The sequence below is a fragment of the Topomyia yanbarensis genome, chromosome 3, assembly GCF_030247195.1.
Source record: "Topomyia yanbarensis strain Yona2022 chromosome 3, ASM3024719v1, whole genome shotgun sequence".
NCBI classification, from domain to species: domain Eukaryota; kingdom Metazoa; phylum Arthropoda; class Insecta; order Diptera; family Culicidae; genus Topomyia; species Topomyia yanbarensis.
In genome coordinates, this window is record NC_080672.1 from 96,910,687 (window position 1) to 96,927,518 (window position 16,832).

The 16,832-nt window shown below is 33.7% G+C and overlaps 1 protein-coding gene across 1 annotated transcript in view; it reads left to right on the plus strand.

The window, feature by feature from the left end:
* Positions 1 to 16,832, plus strand: part of LOC131687988 (high affinity cationic amino acid transporter 1-like) — a 400,280-nt gene that overhangs the window by 74,785 nt on the left and 308,663 nt on the right. The window lies entirely within an intron of this gene.

Consider the following 16,832-nt stretch of genomic DNA (forward strand, 5'->3'; position numbering starts at 1 on the left):
TCTGGGACAGTTAAGTATAACATAAATATCTCTAAGGATTTCATTCTTGTAGCCTTCGTTTAACTACGACAATTACCTTCTAGTACAGGCATTGTAATTCTCACTCACTCGTACGAGAAGGAGGTTCCCGATATTTATCTTTTTCAAATAAGATGAGTACCCCAATTATGAACCTCCTAAAATAGCATGAAATGATTTTTCAGATATAATTAAATTGATTATAACTTCCGTCTCCGGAGAAACATTTTATATTCGTTGAAATGAACAGAAATGTCAAAATCGTTCCGATAGCAAGAAAACAAAAAATAATGAACAATAGACTATTTATGTCACGTTTATTGTGAGCACCAGCAAGTCAGCGAACACAAAAGGGATACGGTAATAAACGCATAAGCTCATTCTGCGGGAATTTTCGTCACATTTTCCCGATTTTTTTCTTGCTTCGCGACTTTTAAACTCTTCCTTAAACATTCGTCGCTCGCTCATCTTCCTTGACTGACACGGTGGGCCACAAATGTAATCCTGCACGACAAAATTGACAGCTCCTTGAGCTTGCGTCCTAGAGATTTGCGATCTTCGACAAAGTTTGCTAAACATATCTGAGTCTTCTTTTGAAATTAAAATTTAGTGTTCATCTTAGCCGTACAGATGGCACTCGAATCTTACAATGTTTTAACGGTGGGTGTTAGAGTCTTGGTCGTTTCGATAAAGATGTTTATCTAATCATAAAAAATACAATTTTTGACGACACCAACACTCCATGACCTACTAATTTGAAGGTATAGGATCATTAAAAGAAATGGTCTGAAATACAGAGATACGCCAAATGCCAGTAGTATTTCGAGAATGATCTTGATGTAATTACACCAACCAAGTAATCTGTGCTTGTTTTTCTTGTTTTTTTTTTTCGTTTAGAAACTGATCCACTACCTCTTGACAAATAATTGAATGATCTAGCAAATAAATTAATATAATTGAAAAATGGTCCAACATGTATTGTGAAGTTATCTCTATGATGCCTGTTCAGGAATCAGTAATCAGAGTATATTGGCTAAAATGGCGCGTTCTACGTATGTAGTCGGGGATTTGTGCCTTGCCGTGTGTTTTCATTATTTCCTGAGCGGATGCATAGGAGAAGGAGGTGTGGGAAAGTAGAATTGGAAGGGTGGGAAAAATAACAGCACAAAAACAAAAATAAACACTGCCTGCGAATCAGCCTAAAGCTCTTTACCACATTGGATAAGAAACTTTAGTATGTCTCTGAGTTTCAGTCGTCCAAACATGGTGTCGTCTGCGCTACTGCTGGTAAGTTGCGTATCAGATGATATGCGGTCCTTAGTCGGATTCACAAAGATCACATGAAAAAGACTCAGCGTGCTGAATAGTTGCCATGTGATAATTGAGTTTGCAGTGGCCGGTTGTGAAGCTTCGAAAAATGTAGGAGATTTTTCGAAATCACTGGGCAGGGTTGTTCTAGAAACGCCTTTGTTTGGCTACACGTTGGTAGATTTCTCCAATAATTACGGTGCTCGGACGAAGCCAGGACCGCATTTTATTCCCTTATCCAACTTGTCGAAATTGGCAGGGTGGGCTCAGGATCAACGAAGTCAATCGCTGAACCTGCCCTGACCAATTCGTCAGCCCATTCATTTCCAGTAATACCGGAATGTCCGGGCACCCATACAGGGTAGATAGTGTTGACTGTTGGCAATGCTTGGTTCTTCGATTTGGGTTCGGCACGCGATCACTAGCTTGGACCGTGATTTGTCTGAGCTAAGGGCCTTGATTGTAGCCTGACTTTCGGAGCAGAAGTTTATAACTCTGCCGGACAAACTCAGTTGAAGGGCCGATTGTACCCCGCACATAATCGCAAATATTTCTGCCTGGAATACAGTACAGTATCTACCTAGTAAGTGAGATTGTTCCAATCTCATTTCACGACAGTAAACACCAGCACCAGCACGTCCCTCCATCAGAGAACCGTCAGTGTAACAGACCACTTGCGTTTGTTGTTGTCTTTCCATATAGCCAAACAACTACTCCTCTCTCTCTCTCTCTCTCTCTCGAGAGAGAGAGAGAGAGAGAGAGAGAGAGAGAGAGAGACTCTTCACAAAGAATGTCCTGTAAGGAAAACTACATGTAAGCGTAATATCGCTGAGAGCAAGAATATCTTCACCCCATGTAACCATTTGTGACCACAATCGCGTATGACTGGTAGCAAGATCAACATGGTTACTGTGACAAAGCCCAGTAACCTGCAGTCTGTATGCACATGATAGTGCTTCCAGTCAACGCCATAAGCGCCATTCTTTGCAGATGGTTTAGCTTTGACTGGAATGTCATCACCTCTCCCCTCTGCCACCACACAAGGCATCCGTATGACAGTATTGGACGTACAATTATCGTGTAAATCCAATAGATGTACTTATGTTTGAGACCCCAGGTCTTTTCAAAAGTTCGTCTGCACCGCCTCGCATAAAACAGTAAGGGCAAAACCCAAAATGCTCCGCGCGACTGGCATATTTTAGACACTCCAGTCATTAATTAATCGGCACGGAACTACTCAATGGCTCAATTCTTGACCGGATACCACACAACCTCTGGGAACGTTCTTCTGTACACATCGAAACTTCTTCACCGAACTACTACTAGCGGATCATCGACGAAAAAACTTCGGTGCGTAAAGTGAACGTTCCGCTGCGTAATACAGCATACTGAGGAGTTCACCCAGCTCTTCCCAGGCTCCGTTCGCCATTAAGAATATTTTAAACCCCCTCACCAATTTTACCCATAGCACGGGTCGCATGACACTATGGATTCGGCGTTCCCGGTTTGGTGAGTTTTTACCACCAGAACAGGTAGTCCGTAGTGTAATTCTTAGCCGGTTGAAAAAACCACTACCGACACTACACGGCTTATCGAGGCTGTTCGGTGAAAGAAGCTGGCATTGAAGGACAGCTTCCATGGATGGCCGAACAGCCCCCTAAAAAACGACTTTATCCACCTAGCAGTGAAATGAGACATTTTTTTCACATATCACCGTTGCACAGTGGGACCAATCTAAAAAAGGTGGGACAAAACCTATTTGAGGCCTTAGATGTCATTTTAGAGCCAGCATTTCTTCGTAGGATATGTTCACAATATTATTCTGCAACTTTTTAAGTAGAATTTTTTGTTGTTGGACTAAAGTAGAGTACCCGAGCAAAAAAAAAATTTTCAAAAAAAATTTTTAGAGGGTCGATGTCTTTGACAAAGTTGTAGAATATTATGTTTTGAATAACTTCTTCCAAGATACCACAGACATCAGACCTCAAATTTGAGGCAAAATTGTTGTGTTTTGAAAATATGATCAAAAAATCAGTTTTTCGATATTTCCATGCTAAAAACCATAATTGATTAATTTAATATGTTCTACAAACTTGCAGGTAACACTAAAATACAACTTTTTGTTGAAGGAACTAATAACCTAAAATCAATATTTTGGCTTCTAAAACTATTTTTCATATAAATTTACTCTATTTTCATCAAAGATTTCTGTTTTTAGGTGCACTTTTGTGCAGCCAAACTTTGGCTATTCCGATACTCTATTATTCGTAGAATAAAATTAATACTACGTAAAAACAGGATATAGTTGGACGTGTTGTTTGGGTAACCATTCATGTACGACGGTTTATAACATAATATGTGCTTATATTATTTTTAATTTATATACATTATTAGCTATGAACAAAATCTTATATTTTGCACGCACTTACAAGCATGTAGAACATATTGAGTTGATGAATTAAGATTACAATATGGAAAAGTGAAAAAATTATATAAATTTTGAATTTAAACTGCCAAAGAACAACGATTTCGGATTAAAAAATAAATCTACAGTATGTATAAAGTATTTTTAATAAAAATGTTCGAAATTGAATATTATACAACTTTGCTGAAGTCCTCAACCATCTAAAAAAATAGAAATGATTCAATTATATTGTGAATATTTTTCCACACACTTAGGTTCTATAATATCTAAGGCTTCAAATAGATATTATTCTACTTTCTGAATTTGTAGAACTAATCTTATTGGTTAAACTAAAGTAGAAATCCCGAACTAAATAAATCAAATTTTGTTTAAATGGTTGAGGTCTTCAGCAAAGTTGTCAAATATTGTATTTGGAACAATTCTGTTGAAAATGCCATTTATTTATTTTTTGAGCCGAAATCGTTGTTCTTTGGCAGTTTAAATTCCAAATTTTTATTATTTTTTCACTTTTTCATATTGTTATCTTAATTCATCAACTCAATATGTTATATATGCTTGTAAGTACGTACAAAATGTAAGATTTTGTTAATAGCTATAAATGTATATAAATTAAAAATAATATAAGCACATTTTATGTTATAAACCGTCGTACATGAATGGTCACCCAGACAACGCGTCCAACTATATCCTGTTTCTATGTAGTATTAATTTCATTGTACGAATAATAGAGTATCGGAATAGCCAAAGTTTGGCTGCACAAAAGTGCACCTAAAAACAGAAATCTTTGATGAAAATAGAGTAAATTTATATGAAAAATAGTTTTAGAAGCCAAAATATTGATTTTAGGTTATTAGTTCCTTCAACAAAAAGTTGTATTTTAGTGTTTTCTGCAAGTTTGTAGAACATATTAAATTAATCAATTATGGTTTTTAGCATGGAAATATCGAAAAACTGATTTTTTGATCATATTTTCAAAACACAACAATTTTGCCTCAAATTTGAGGTCTGATGTCTGTGGTATCTTGGAAGAAGTTATTCAAAACATAATATTCTACAACTTTGTCAAAGACATCGACCCTCTAAAAATTTTTTTGAAAATTTTTTTTTTGCTCGGGTACTCTACTTTAGTCCAACAACAAAATATTCTACTTAAAAAGTTGCAGAATAATATTGTGAACATATCCTACGAAGAAAAGCTGGCTCTAAAATGACATCTAAGGCCTCAAATAGGTTTTGTCCCATCTTTTTTGGATTGGTCCCACTGTGCGTTGGATCATTCATGAGTTGACAGAACTTATGCAAAGTAAGCTCAACTAGAGGTGGGATGAACATAGTTTCTAGTCCCGCGCAAACAAAAGCACGATGAGCTGAAAAAAATTAATGAATTTATATTGATTCGCTATTTTTCCAGTTTATTCGTGGTTTTATTTGTGCGGGACTAGAAACTATGTTCATCCAGCCTCTAGATGAACCTACTTGGCATGAGTTCTGTCAACCCACGAATAAAATTTAAAAATATATTATAGTAAAAGAAATAAAAAAGTTATCAAATTCATACATTGAATAGAATGATCAACATAAATCAAATGAATGAAATAAATAAAATAGCTCAGCTCATCAAATTAAACAATGGGTTTTTTTTAAAAAAAAGTTGCGAAATTAATAGAGTAAATTAATTTTACAGATTGGATAAACAGAACAAAAGAGATGACTCAACAGAATTCATAATTCGAATAAAATAAAGAAACTAAATAATATGAATGAAAAATGGAAAAAACGAATAAAACGAGCAAAATGAAAAAAACGAGCAAAATGAATTAAATGAATAATATTAATACAAAATAAAACAAAATATAAATTATAAATAAATCAAGAATATCAATAAAATGAATAGACAATGTATGAAACTAAAAATGAGTAAAACGAAGGAAAAAAGAAAGAGAATAATATTAATTAAATGATTAACATGAAACATTAAACAATATCAAAAAACTAATAAAATTTATAGAATGAATAAAGTTGTGTCAAATTAAAAATTTGGATGAAATGATTAAAAGGAATGAGTGAAAAATATTTGTGAGAATTTTACTAAATAACGTGAACGGGAAAATAAGTTAAAAGTATGAAACGAATAATCAGAATGAATTTTGAATACAATAGATGAAATGAATAAAATGAACTCAAATGAACAAAATGAATAAAAAGAATATTGAATGGAATAAATGATTAAAACGAAACGATCATATATTGAAAATCAGTCCAATATACGAAAGGGATAAAATAAGCAAAACGAATAAAATTCGTGGTATTAATAAATTGAAATAATAAGTGTAGGGGGAACTGGGCTTAATTCGGACCTAGTAAGGGTTTATGAGCTATAGAACTGGAACGTGTCAACCGATACATAAATAAATATTTTTCGGTAAAAGGTCCGAATTGGACCAACCCATCTTCTTTTATGCACACCACGATCAAACAAAAACAGTTGATAGTCTCGTCCAAAACAAGATATTAAATAAAAGATATTGTCTGGCAGATCCAAAATCACCATAATGCACTTGATTTAATTAATTGTTGTTGCTAACCAAAATATTGTTTTCCGGCTCACACATTTTTTTCAAAAAAAAGCGCTCCGAAGCAACATTCGCCCCTTGCTCACGTACACAAAAACTGAGAACTGCAAAATTTTGTGAGAAAGAACAGAGCTACATGACAGCAATGAATATCATTACACGCTTTTCATAATATTACCATAGCTGAGAAACAGCTAGGGGTCCGAACTAAAATTAATATAATTAATAAAAATTTCAAAATTAATGAAAATAATGAAATAAATAAAATTAATTAGATTAATCAAATAAATAAAATTATTTAGATTAATAAAATTAATATAATAATAAAATTAATAAAATTATTAAAATTAAACAAATTAACAAAATTATTAAAACTAATAAAATTAATAAAATAATAATAATAACAATTAAATTAATTAAATTAATAAAACAAAAGAAATAATATAATAAAACTAATAAACTATTTTTGCCTTTCTCATATAGAAAGGTTATGCAATCACTCTGAAAAACGTCAATCTAATCCCGGCCCGGAGGGCCGGGTGTCATATCCCATTCGACTCATGTATGTGTGTGTGTGTGTATGTATGTGCGTATGTGTCAAATAATGTAACTCATTTTTCCCAGAGATGGCTGGACCGATTTGCCCAAATTTAGTCTCAAATGAAAGGTGCAACCTTCCCATAGGCTGCTATTGAATTTTGGATCGATCGGAATTCCGGTTCCGGGTTTCAAAGTGCGGCCACACAGAAATTTCTCATATAAACTATAGGAAAAATTAAAAATAGAATTTTTATTTTTGATGCTAAATGTGTTCAAGGTGCATGAAACGTCGAGATTTGATGCAAACTCGAAAAAAAAATTTGACGACGATTCACTTTTCTGGATTTTGGCACATTTTTGTCTTTCTCATATAGAAAGGTTATGCAATCACTCTGAAAAACGTCAACCTAATCCCGGCCAAATTTTTTTTTCGACTCGCATAGGGTTTCTGGATTTTAACAGGGGCGTAGTTGATGGTTTACGGAGAGGGGTTACACCCCCCTCTACTGTTCGCGCCCCTCCTTTAAAAATCTCCTTAAATCACCCCTCAGACCACCACCCCATCCAGCCCTCATACCCCTCCCTTTCAACCCCATCATTTTTAAACCACCACTATATCACAAAGCATACCAATTTAAGCTGGGGAGTCGTTCGTTCATGGGACTTTCGCCCTCTTCACATACCCACCCCCGCATGACAAAATGAGTTAGCAAGCAGATAACATGGATCTAATGCTGATTAGGCTAATGGAGTATGATATTTTTTTGGTTCAAGTGTTTCACCGTCGACAAGTAGCTCATCAAGTTGGTGGCTGGCATGCCATTGTGTATAAGTGCAAAGTGTACTAAGAATGTAATGGACATTTCCACAATTATGTTGAACATAAAAAGCCTCCGTGCCATAGTTTAGAGAAATGAGAAAGGCACAATTGCACCGCTAGGTGGATTAAAAAAGGTTTTTTTAACAAAATTGTTAAAATTAATAAAATAATAATATTAATAAATTTAATAAAATTAATTAAGTTTATAAAATAATAAAATTAATGAAATTAATAAAATTAATATAATAATAAAATTATTAAAATTAAAAAAATTAACAAAATTATTAAAACTAATAAAATTAATAAAACTAATATAATTAATAAAATAATAATAACAATAAAATTAATTAAATTAATAAAACAAAAGAAATAATATAATAAAACTAATAAACTATTTTTCATTTTGATAATAGAGGTTTTAACCTTAGGGTCATTTGCCTCTTTTCGGGTTAGAGAAATCTCTTTTGGAAAAATCTCTAACCAGAGCTTAAAAAAATGACATCCCTGCGTGAACTTGAAAGAAAACGAAATTCAATTCATGCCCGCTGCGATGAATGAAATTTTTGGTTCGTTTCCCTCGTTCTCTCGATGCAGCGCATTCAGGTTCGGACATGTCCGGTTTCAGAAGCAAAGTGAATTTTGTTTCTATGCTAGCTCTGAGAGGGATTATTGAGCAAAAGTGCACCAGATATAGATTACGCAATTAACTTATGTTCGAACATGTAGAAGATGCTAACGTTTGCCTTCAAACTGTCGATATAGGGGAAGATGGGGTAAAACGCACCCCCTAAGGAAATAAGATCGTAACTCAGCTATAGAACATCAATTGGGAGAATTTAATTAATGATATCGTCTACCCAACATATTCCTCTGTAATCGCAATCATAACGCTTTGTAGAGTATTCAAAAACATGAAAAATATTCAATTTTTCAAAATCATTGAAAATTACCTTTTCAAAAATAAGCGGGGCAAAACGCACCTGTGCGGGGGCAACATGCACCACAACAATGGGGCATAATGCACTACAACAACGGGGCAGAATGCACCGGAACAACGGGGCATAATGCTCAGTGAACAAGCAAGTAGTTTTGTTTTCTGACGGGATTTCACAAAAGTGTGCCATTAAATAGCCTTAGGTTATGCAATTAGCATGTTTTCAGAACGATTTTTCTGTTTTCGATTGAAAAACCAACAAAATCAAAGAAGAGGGCATTTTGCCCCCGATGGAGCAGAGATATAAATTTAGCTAAAAGTTCATTATTTAGCATATTTTTCATAGGTAGTGCGATAGAATAATGAACAATGGTATAAACAGAACTGGAATGCTCTGATATAATAGTAAAACAGCATTTATAAAAGCAGAAAATTCTTGTTGCCCGAGCCACAATAATTACATGAGAAGACCACGTTATTGTTTTTTGTTTATTTCTCGAGTTGCTATTGATGTACGGTTATCAAACTTTGACAGTGTATGTTTAATATGTCGGACTTCCGACTGGTGTTACCCTTTTCTAGAAATTTTCAGCTATTTTCGATATAGGCAAGGGGTGCATTTTGCCCCGGGGGTGCGTTTTACCCCATCTTACCCTAATAACAAATGACTTGGTTGGTGAATGAATTTATATTTCCTCTACACTGCAGCATTCGATTCTGCATGAAATTTCCGTCAGTTGGAAAGGGAATGAATGAGGGAGGCGTTGAATCTGAATGTCGGTTTCGGTAAATGCAAGCAGAAATAGGTAACTGATTTTTAAACTTCGTAGCACTGTCTTTAACCCTATGTGCGGGGTTGGGGATACCCAAGTAACCAATAAGCATTATAACGTAGCATAATATCTGCTTTAGATCCACATATAAAGCTGTCCTAAAAAGCCGTGAAGCCCTAAATACTTTTTTTTTTAATTCGTTTATTTGACACGGCTCAATGCGTTAGCTTAGAGGAGCCATGGGTCTTTTATATATGTACGATATGCAAAAAATTAAAATAAACAATACATTTTATTTTGAGCCTGTAAGATCCCGTGCGCGCAACTTACTATTGCGAGCAGAGATCTTTTTTCGCGTCGGAAAGATGTTCCTTCTTTCGTCAACTTCAGGGTTATCCACGTCTCTCTTGTTGTCGTTTACGCCCGTATCATCATCTTGATTACTGCCTTGATACTCGCGATCAGATGTTCTTCCTGGCTTCTTGCCCTTATGGGTCACGAATGTGAACGCTCCATCCTTGGTGGTAGCTTCTTCACTGGTGGTATTAGTTGTTACGTTCGAATTACTTAACGCAGCGTTTGCAGTTGTCATTATTGCCTTAACTGCAGCCACAAATTTGGCAACCGATTGTGGTTCAGGTAAAGATATTGGGGCTTGGGTGTTGGCATTTTTTTCAGCAACTGAGCTTTCCTTAGCAGTTTCTGGGCAGGGTTGTCCATAGTGCGCCGTTTGTTCACAGAATTGGCACGTTTTAGTTTGTCCTTGATATGTACAAAGAGTTCGCTGTGTAATGGTCTCACCCCCTTCTGTTTTGTACTGCAGGGTAAGGTAAGAGGGAATGGGTTGGTCTACCCGCATTCTCACCACAAAGACACCATTTGAAATACCTGGGAAGTAGTTTCTCCATGTGTCCTCCGTAATAGATTCCACTGCTCCGAAATACGACATAAATCTTTTAATTGCCACTTTGCAAGTAAGTGGAGATAAATCGTGTAATTCAACTTCTATATTTCCATTATCCATGTATATAGGGATCTTGATTTCAGCGTTGTCACAAACAAGCACGTGTTTTAAGTTGTTCTGCGAAATGAATCTTTTCGCCTGGGCGAATTTGTTGAAGGTTATCAGCACCGCATGCCTGACGTGCTCAAGCTGTATGGAGGTGACTTCCGAAAACCGCAGCTGCATTTTCACCTTCAGCAGATGTTCCACATCACGAATACTTGGTCTTATGCGAAAAGACCTGAAATCAATGGCCACTGTGTTAGGCCGAATAATCACGTTTTGTTGATGAGACTCAGTCATCATGATAGGTCCCGCAAGAATAAAATTAACGGAATCCTTTGTTCTTCAGACAATGCATACAAGTAACTGTTTTTTTTTCGTTCGCTTTGCACTGGCTCGGATAGAAGCAGGAGCACACTGAGTATCGTGACCGATGTGTTTGATGGTTGCAAATAGACTGAAACCCTAAATACTTATATAATGCTGATATTATGCCAGAAAAGGCGAAATATAGTGCTATTACTGTGCAGAGATTGACAGCTCGTTTCTGCAGTACTAATGCTATTATATAGCAAAAGCGTACAAATGTCAAATTTGAAAGCCTTATATTGGCACTACTAATGCTGTTAAAAAGCTTCATTAGGTTGTCATTGTCCGCCATGGTTTTAAAACCATTTCTTATGTTTCCTTTCGGTATGATGAGCAAAAAGGAAAAATTTTAAAATAAAATATTCTGTTTAAAACCGTAATTGACTCTGTTCTAATGCATTGTAATGAATATCCTTCATGGGTTTTCGTTCTCACATGATATGAATGTTTACGAAAATTACCTTTAGTAAGAGTCTCGAACTGAGGTACCTTGCCTCGTCCTTCACGGTAAGTGCGCTGCGTTTGCTTCCTGGACTATATTGCATATGTTCGATTGAAATGAAATATGCCGAATATAATCTTCAAGAAGAGTTGCATAACAAATAAACCCACAGCATTACAATAGCATTATATCAGCTTTTTATTTGCTCTATAATGGCATTAAATGCACTTGTAAAGCTTACATGCTTTAAAGATCCTTGAAGCATGTACGCGTTATATCAGCTTTATATACGCATATAGAGCAAGCTGTAATGCTATATGTCGGTTGTGCAGTTATGCATTATTGATGCTAATATAGAGCTTTAATGCGTTGTTAATGCTGTAATGGAGTTTCAATGCAACATTAGTGCAAATGTATAGCCAATATAGTGCAATGGCTTAATGCTTATGGTTACTTGGGTAGAACTCAGGTGAGCTGCGTACTAGACAATTGATTTACCAACTACGCTATGACCTTCCCCAATAAATAAATAAAATTAATAAAATTATAAATATTAATTAAAATTAAAAAAATTAACAAAATTAATAAAATTAATAAAATTAATAAAATTAATAAAATTAATAAAAATAAAAAGGTAAAAAAATTAATTAGGGGCCGTCCATATACCACGTGGACAAAAAACCTTCATTTTTGACCCCCTCCACGGACAAGCGTTTACAATTTCTGAACCCCTACCCCCTTCCTAAGATGTCGACGTGGACTTAACAAAAGTAATAAAATTGAATAGTTGAAAAATTTGACAAATCTACGAGAATCCACTTGATTACGTTTAGATTAAAAGAATCTAATTTCCCGAGAAAAGTCAAACATTTGAATTAAAGCAACTAGAAATCATATTTTTATTTCAGCAACAAATTGAAATCTTATATGAATTTCAGTTCTTGTTTTATTTTCAAAAAATGACATGAAATTTTGATCTCATTTGGCTATCATTAAATACGTTGCGTTTCTTAGAAGATTTTTGTTTCAATTGTATTTCTCCGTCACAACATTAAATAGAATACTTATTTCGTTAACAACAAGATATTTCAAAATTTCAAAGAGTTTTCAATTTGATCACAATTCTGACAGAAATAGTTTTCCATTTGATGGCATGGCCAAATTTTCTGCTTTCGATTTTCATATTTTAACCATTAAAAGGACAAAACCCAAAACTCCAAACTTCGGACAGCTTCCATTTTTATTCGGAGTCCAATAATTTTATATTCTGTTTGGTTTCGGGGAAGGGGGCGTGCCGTTTGGGCCCTATGGTTGACTGCGTCTTTATAGTACCGCCAAGTTTCCCCGAATTCGTCAGTCAACATGCCCCAATTAAAAAAAGGATATAAAGCATTACTTTCGATTATGGATATGGTCAAGGCTTCTGTCTGTCACGTTACATTTTTACGCATATTTCATAAGAAAAGTCAGCAAAAACAAAAAAAAAACACAGATTCTATCACAACTGCACATTATTCAGGTCACTAAACAGCACGTTTTTTCTACAGAAAGTTTTTTTCTATCATGAACCGTTTTCACTTTATTGTCATTTTGATACGTCTGTCACGTTACAAAATTTTCGCAGTTAGTTTGGAGGTTGCCCGACTAAATTGAAAAAGTCTGTTCCGTTGGCCCCCAAATTTGAATGAACACAGTTTTAAGTTGAAGATTGGACAATAAGAAAGAGTTTGAAATATAGTTTTCCTGAAGAAAAACTTTGTTTTCGATTTTATGGAGTATTCTCAATGATCTGTCACGTTACAACCAGAATCTGTCACGTTACAGCTCTGCATTTTTATTGAAGCAGGGATATCAAGACAGTCGTACACAAATCATTCTTGATCTAAGAACTGAGTATTAACGGGAAATTTCATGTTTATTTTGAAAAACATATTGGTTTTGATGAACAAACGTGGATAACTTTTGAAAAGGTCGTCATTTCTCGAAGTGATATATTGTCGAAAGAAAATCCAAAATAACTTGAAAACATCTGCATTTTGAAGAACAATTTTTCACGACCATTTTGAATTGAAAAACTATTTTGAAATACATTCTAAACTAAATTATATAAAGAAAAAAAAAATTAAACAAAATTAAAAATTAAAAGAATTTTTGAAATATGTTTAAACTTTTTATTGTTTATTTTACAATGCAATTATATTTTAAACTTTGCAATTAAATTTTAAACGTTTGATGTTTTTTTTGCGTTTGGTATATGTGATTAATTCATTAAAAGATATTTTTGTTGAAAAACAATCAAAATATTTCGGTAAATTTTTCTTAAAAAAATTTTGCTTCGAAATGATATTTAGTATTAATATTGTATAAGAAAATTATATTTATGACTGGCAAATACTAAGAAATTTAGAAGAATACTTGAAGTTAATAATTCTTTCTTACTAATAACTTCCTAATAGTGCAATTACAGTTTCTTCAATTTTTAGGCTTTCGTTAACAAAAAAATCATTGTTTTTCTGTAATTGTATTTTTATTTTTCTGTTTTTTTAACAATGTATTTGTATTTTTAACATTTTTGTAGTAGTTTTAAACAATTTTTTTTAATTTCACCAAAAAATATTAACACAGAAGAATTAATTCCCTAGAACTCGCTTCCATATAGTTTTGCTGCACAAGTGGCGATTTTCGAACAATATATTTTGAAAGTAGTGCATTCAAGATATCACCCGCCCTTTTTAAATATTACTCTTGGATAAAAATTGTTTGTTTAATATTGCAAAATACTTAGTCTCTCTTATAGATGAAACGTAAAAGGTTTCATCGGAATCAAAGATGGTCACCACTCTTGACGTAATTGAATCAAAATTATTGGAATTGCTTTGCAGCAGAAAACATCTGTCACGTTACAAAAGATCAACCGTGTTTTCTTAAAAATGAATAAAACTTTAAGGTTTTCACAATACAGTTTCAAAAAGTAGACTCAAAATAGTAAGAAAAAATGCAGGTTAGACATTGTATGCAAGCTGTTGGTGTGGTCCACAACAACTTTTTCGAATTTTTGATCTGTCACGTTACAAGTTATTTGGTATCCAATACTTTACAACTGAAAATAAGCAATAATCCATATTCATCTCAATTTTTCAAGCAATATCATCAAATTTAAATTAGACTACCTTGGAAAAATGTGGTTCCAGGCAAAAAGTTGAAAATATGGATTTTGTTTACCTTTTTATCTCATTGCGGTCTTTTAGTCATTTTCAGGTCATGCAAGTAGCATCAACAAACTTTTATAAATGACAGACTTGAAATTTTTTTCTGGGATCACCATTCATATTTTTTAATATTAGAGGTTATATACATACGGAAAACAAACAGTTTGACGAAAAATTTGATAAAAAAAATTTCGCCTGTGGTTGCCATTTTCGGAGCCTTGACCATAAGTGAAATATTCTATGGAGACTCACGCACAATCGAAAAATATAATCATTCGGGGAATAGATTGAAAATCACCTTAAATAACACTAAATGTTTAAAAATAAGGAAATTTACATAGTGTGCTCGAGAACACAATATCGCCCACAACTTCTGCAAAACAAAATGTTTTGCAACAAAAACACAACGCGTTTCACTTTAGGTAAACAACGAGAGGCAGCGCTATATGTCTAATAAAAATAGAGAAAGGAGGATTCCGCCAACGTACCCTAATCGCCAATTATTCTAACCTCCCCTATTCAAAATGACACATAATCAATGAAATCGCATGACTTTCAAGATAGCACAATTTTTATAACTCCGATTGTATCAATTTAACTAGGCTCAAAACACGGTACGACTAGTGTGTTTACTTCATTATTAGTTACATGCGCTTCAATGTTTGATAAGAAAAGAGAGAACTCCGCATCACGAGCTCTGAGATGCGTGGAACGTGAGTGAATCAATTCGGCGGGAGTATTGACACTCATAGTACACGCAGAAAAAAATCAGTAAAAATAAACAAATTTTGGTTTTAAATAACAATTTTACCGTTTGATATAGTGATAAACAAGATTCAGATTTGATTCAATCAATACTGCTGGTTAAAATTAACAGCAAATTCATTTGTTGACTTTTCAATAGTTTCAACAAATATTTCGTTTGAAACAATAACATCATGATAAGTTTAACCGAACAAACAAGTTCGAAGAAACAAAAAAAAATCTTTAGTATTAACCAAAGCAGAAAACAACTCAAAATCAGTTGAAATCAAACTAAGATTCTGTTGGTTTTTAACAAAAAGATCAGTTAGATCTAACAAATTTTATTAAGTTTCAATAATGTTTTTATTTAAAATGCAAGCCGAAGTATTAGTTGAACTAAACCAAACACATGCTTTCGAGAAACGCCAATTTCAGTTTAAAACAGTCATTTGTCTAGTTTTAAATTCAACTAAACGTTTTGTTGTTTCAAAAAGGGTTGATTCTTTTGCGTGTAATAGACTCGGGGATGTAAAAACCACAAAACTGGCAACTAGAAGAACAAGTGCTCGACTGTATTCGATCATCTGCTTCTATCAAAATTACTTTTCAAGATGATTAATATATGAATCAACAGAGAAGTTATTCGTTTGATACTGAGCAACAAAACATAATGAAAAGAACTAAAATAATTCAAATGTCTTCAAAAACACAAAGTTGATGAAAAATAGCATAGGTAAAATTCTTTTTATGCAATTAAGTAGAACACAATTAACGTCTTTCTAAATAACATTGTGAAATACAAATACGAACATGAAAACTGAAACCTACTCGTTGCTGTTGTGCTATCTTATGACAAACGCCATTTTGGGGTAAACTGAGTTAAATATGCCATATTGTTGGTCTAAATAATCTCTACAAAATGGCGTTTTCGGAATTTTGACATCCTGCTTGGTTACTGAGATATAGCGTGAAACGTGCTGAGAAATTCTGTGATATTTGCCTTAAATGACTGTGTCTGGGCATTGGCACAAGTTATCTTGATGTATTAGATGTTTTTCTATGTAAAAATGTCTGAGAAACACAATGGCAAAATCATTTTCAAAATAAAAATACACGAAATGTGAGGAAAAAGCAATTTTAGTTTTAAACTGGAAATATAGCATATTTGGCAACACTGTATCCAAAAATTATTATTTTTTCTAGTTTCCCTGACTCATTTCCTTTAAAATGCATCTCACCGATTGTTTATAGACTAAAAAAGCCAAAGAGATAAATAAAAGTTAATAATTGATGATTTTTTACTATGGACAATTTTCCAAGCACGATTATGACACGCCATACAAATTTTGTCATCAATACACACCTATGACATGTATGAGTGCGACTTTTGTTTACATGTTTAGCAAAAACTCGTAATATAGTCAACCGATCTTCATAATATTTGAGAGATTAATACAGACTAGACAAAATCATCAATTGTATTCTCTGAATTGATTCTACTATTTACCAATTGCAAGATATTCAATCTCAAACTTTCAAAATCGTTTTTCTCGAAATGTGCAAAATGGCGCTTGTCATAAGATAGCACAACAGCGACGTACTGTGATTACCAAATTTTTTTTTAAATAAAATCGTAATACTTGTTCCGCTTGCTTGCATTGTATGACGTTA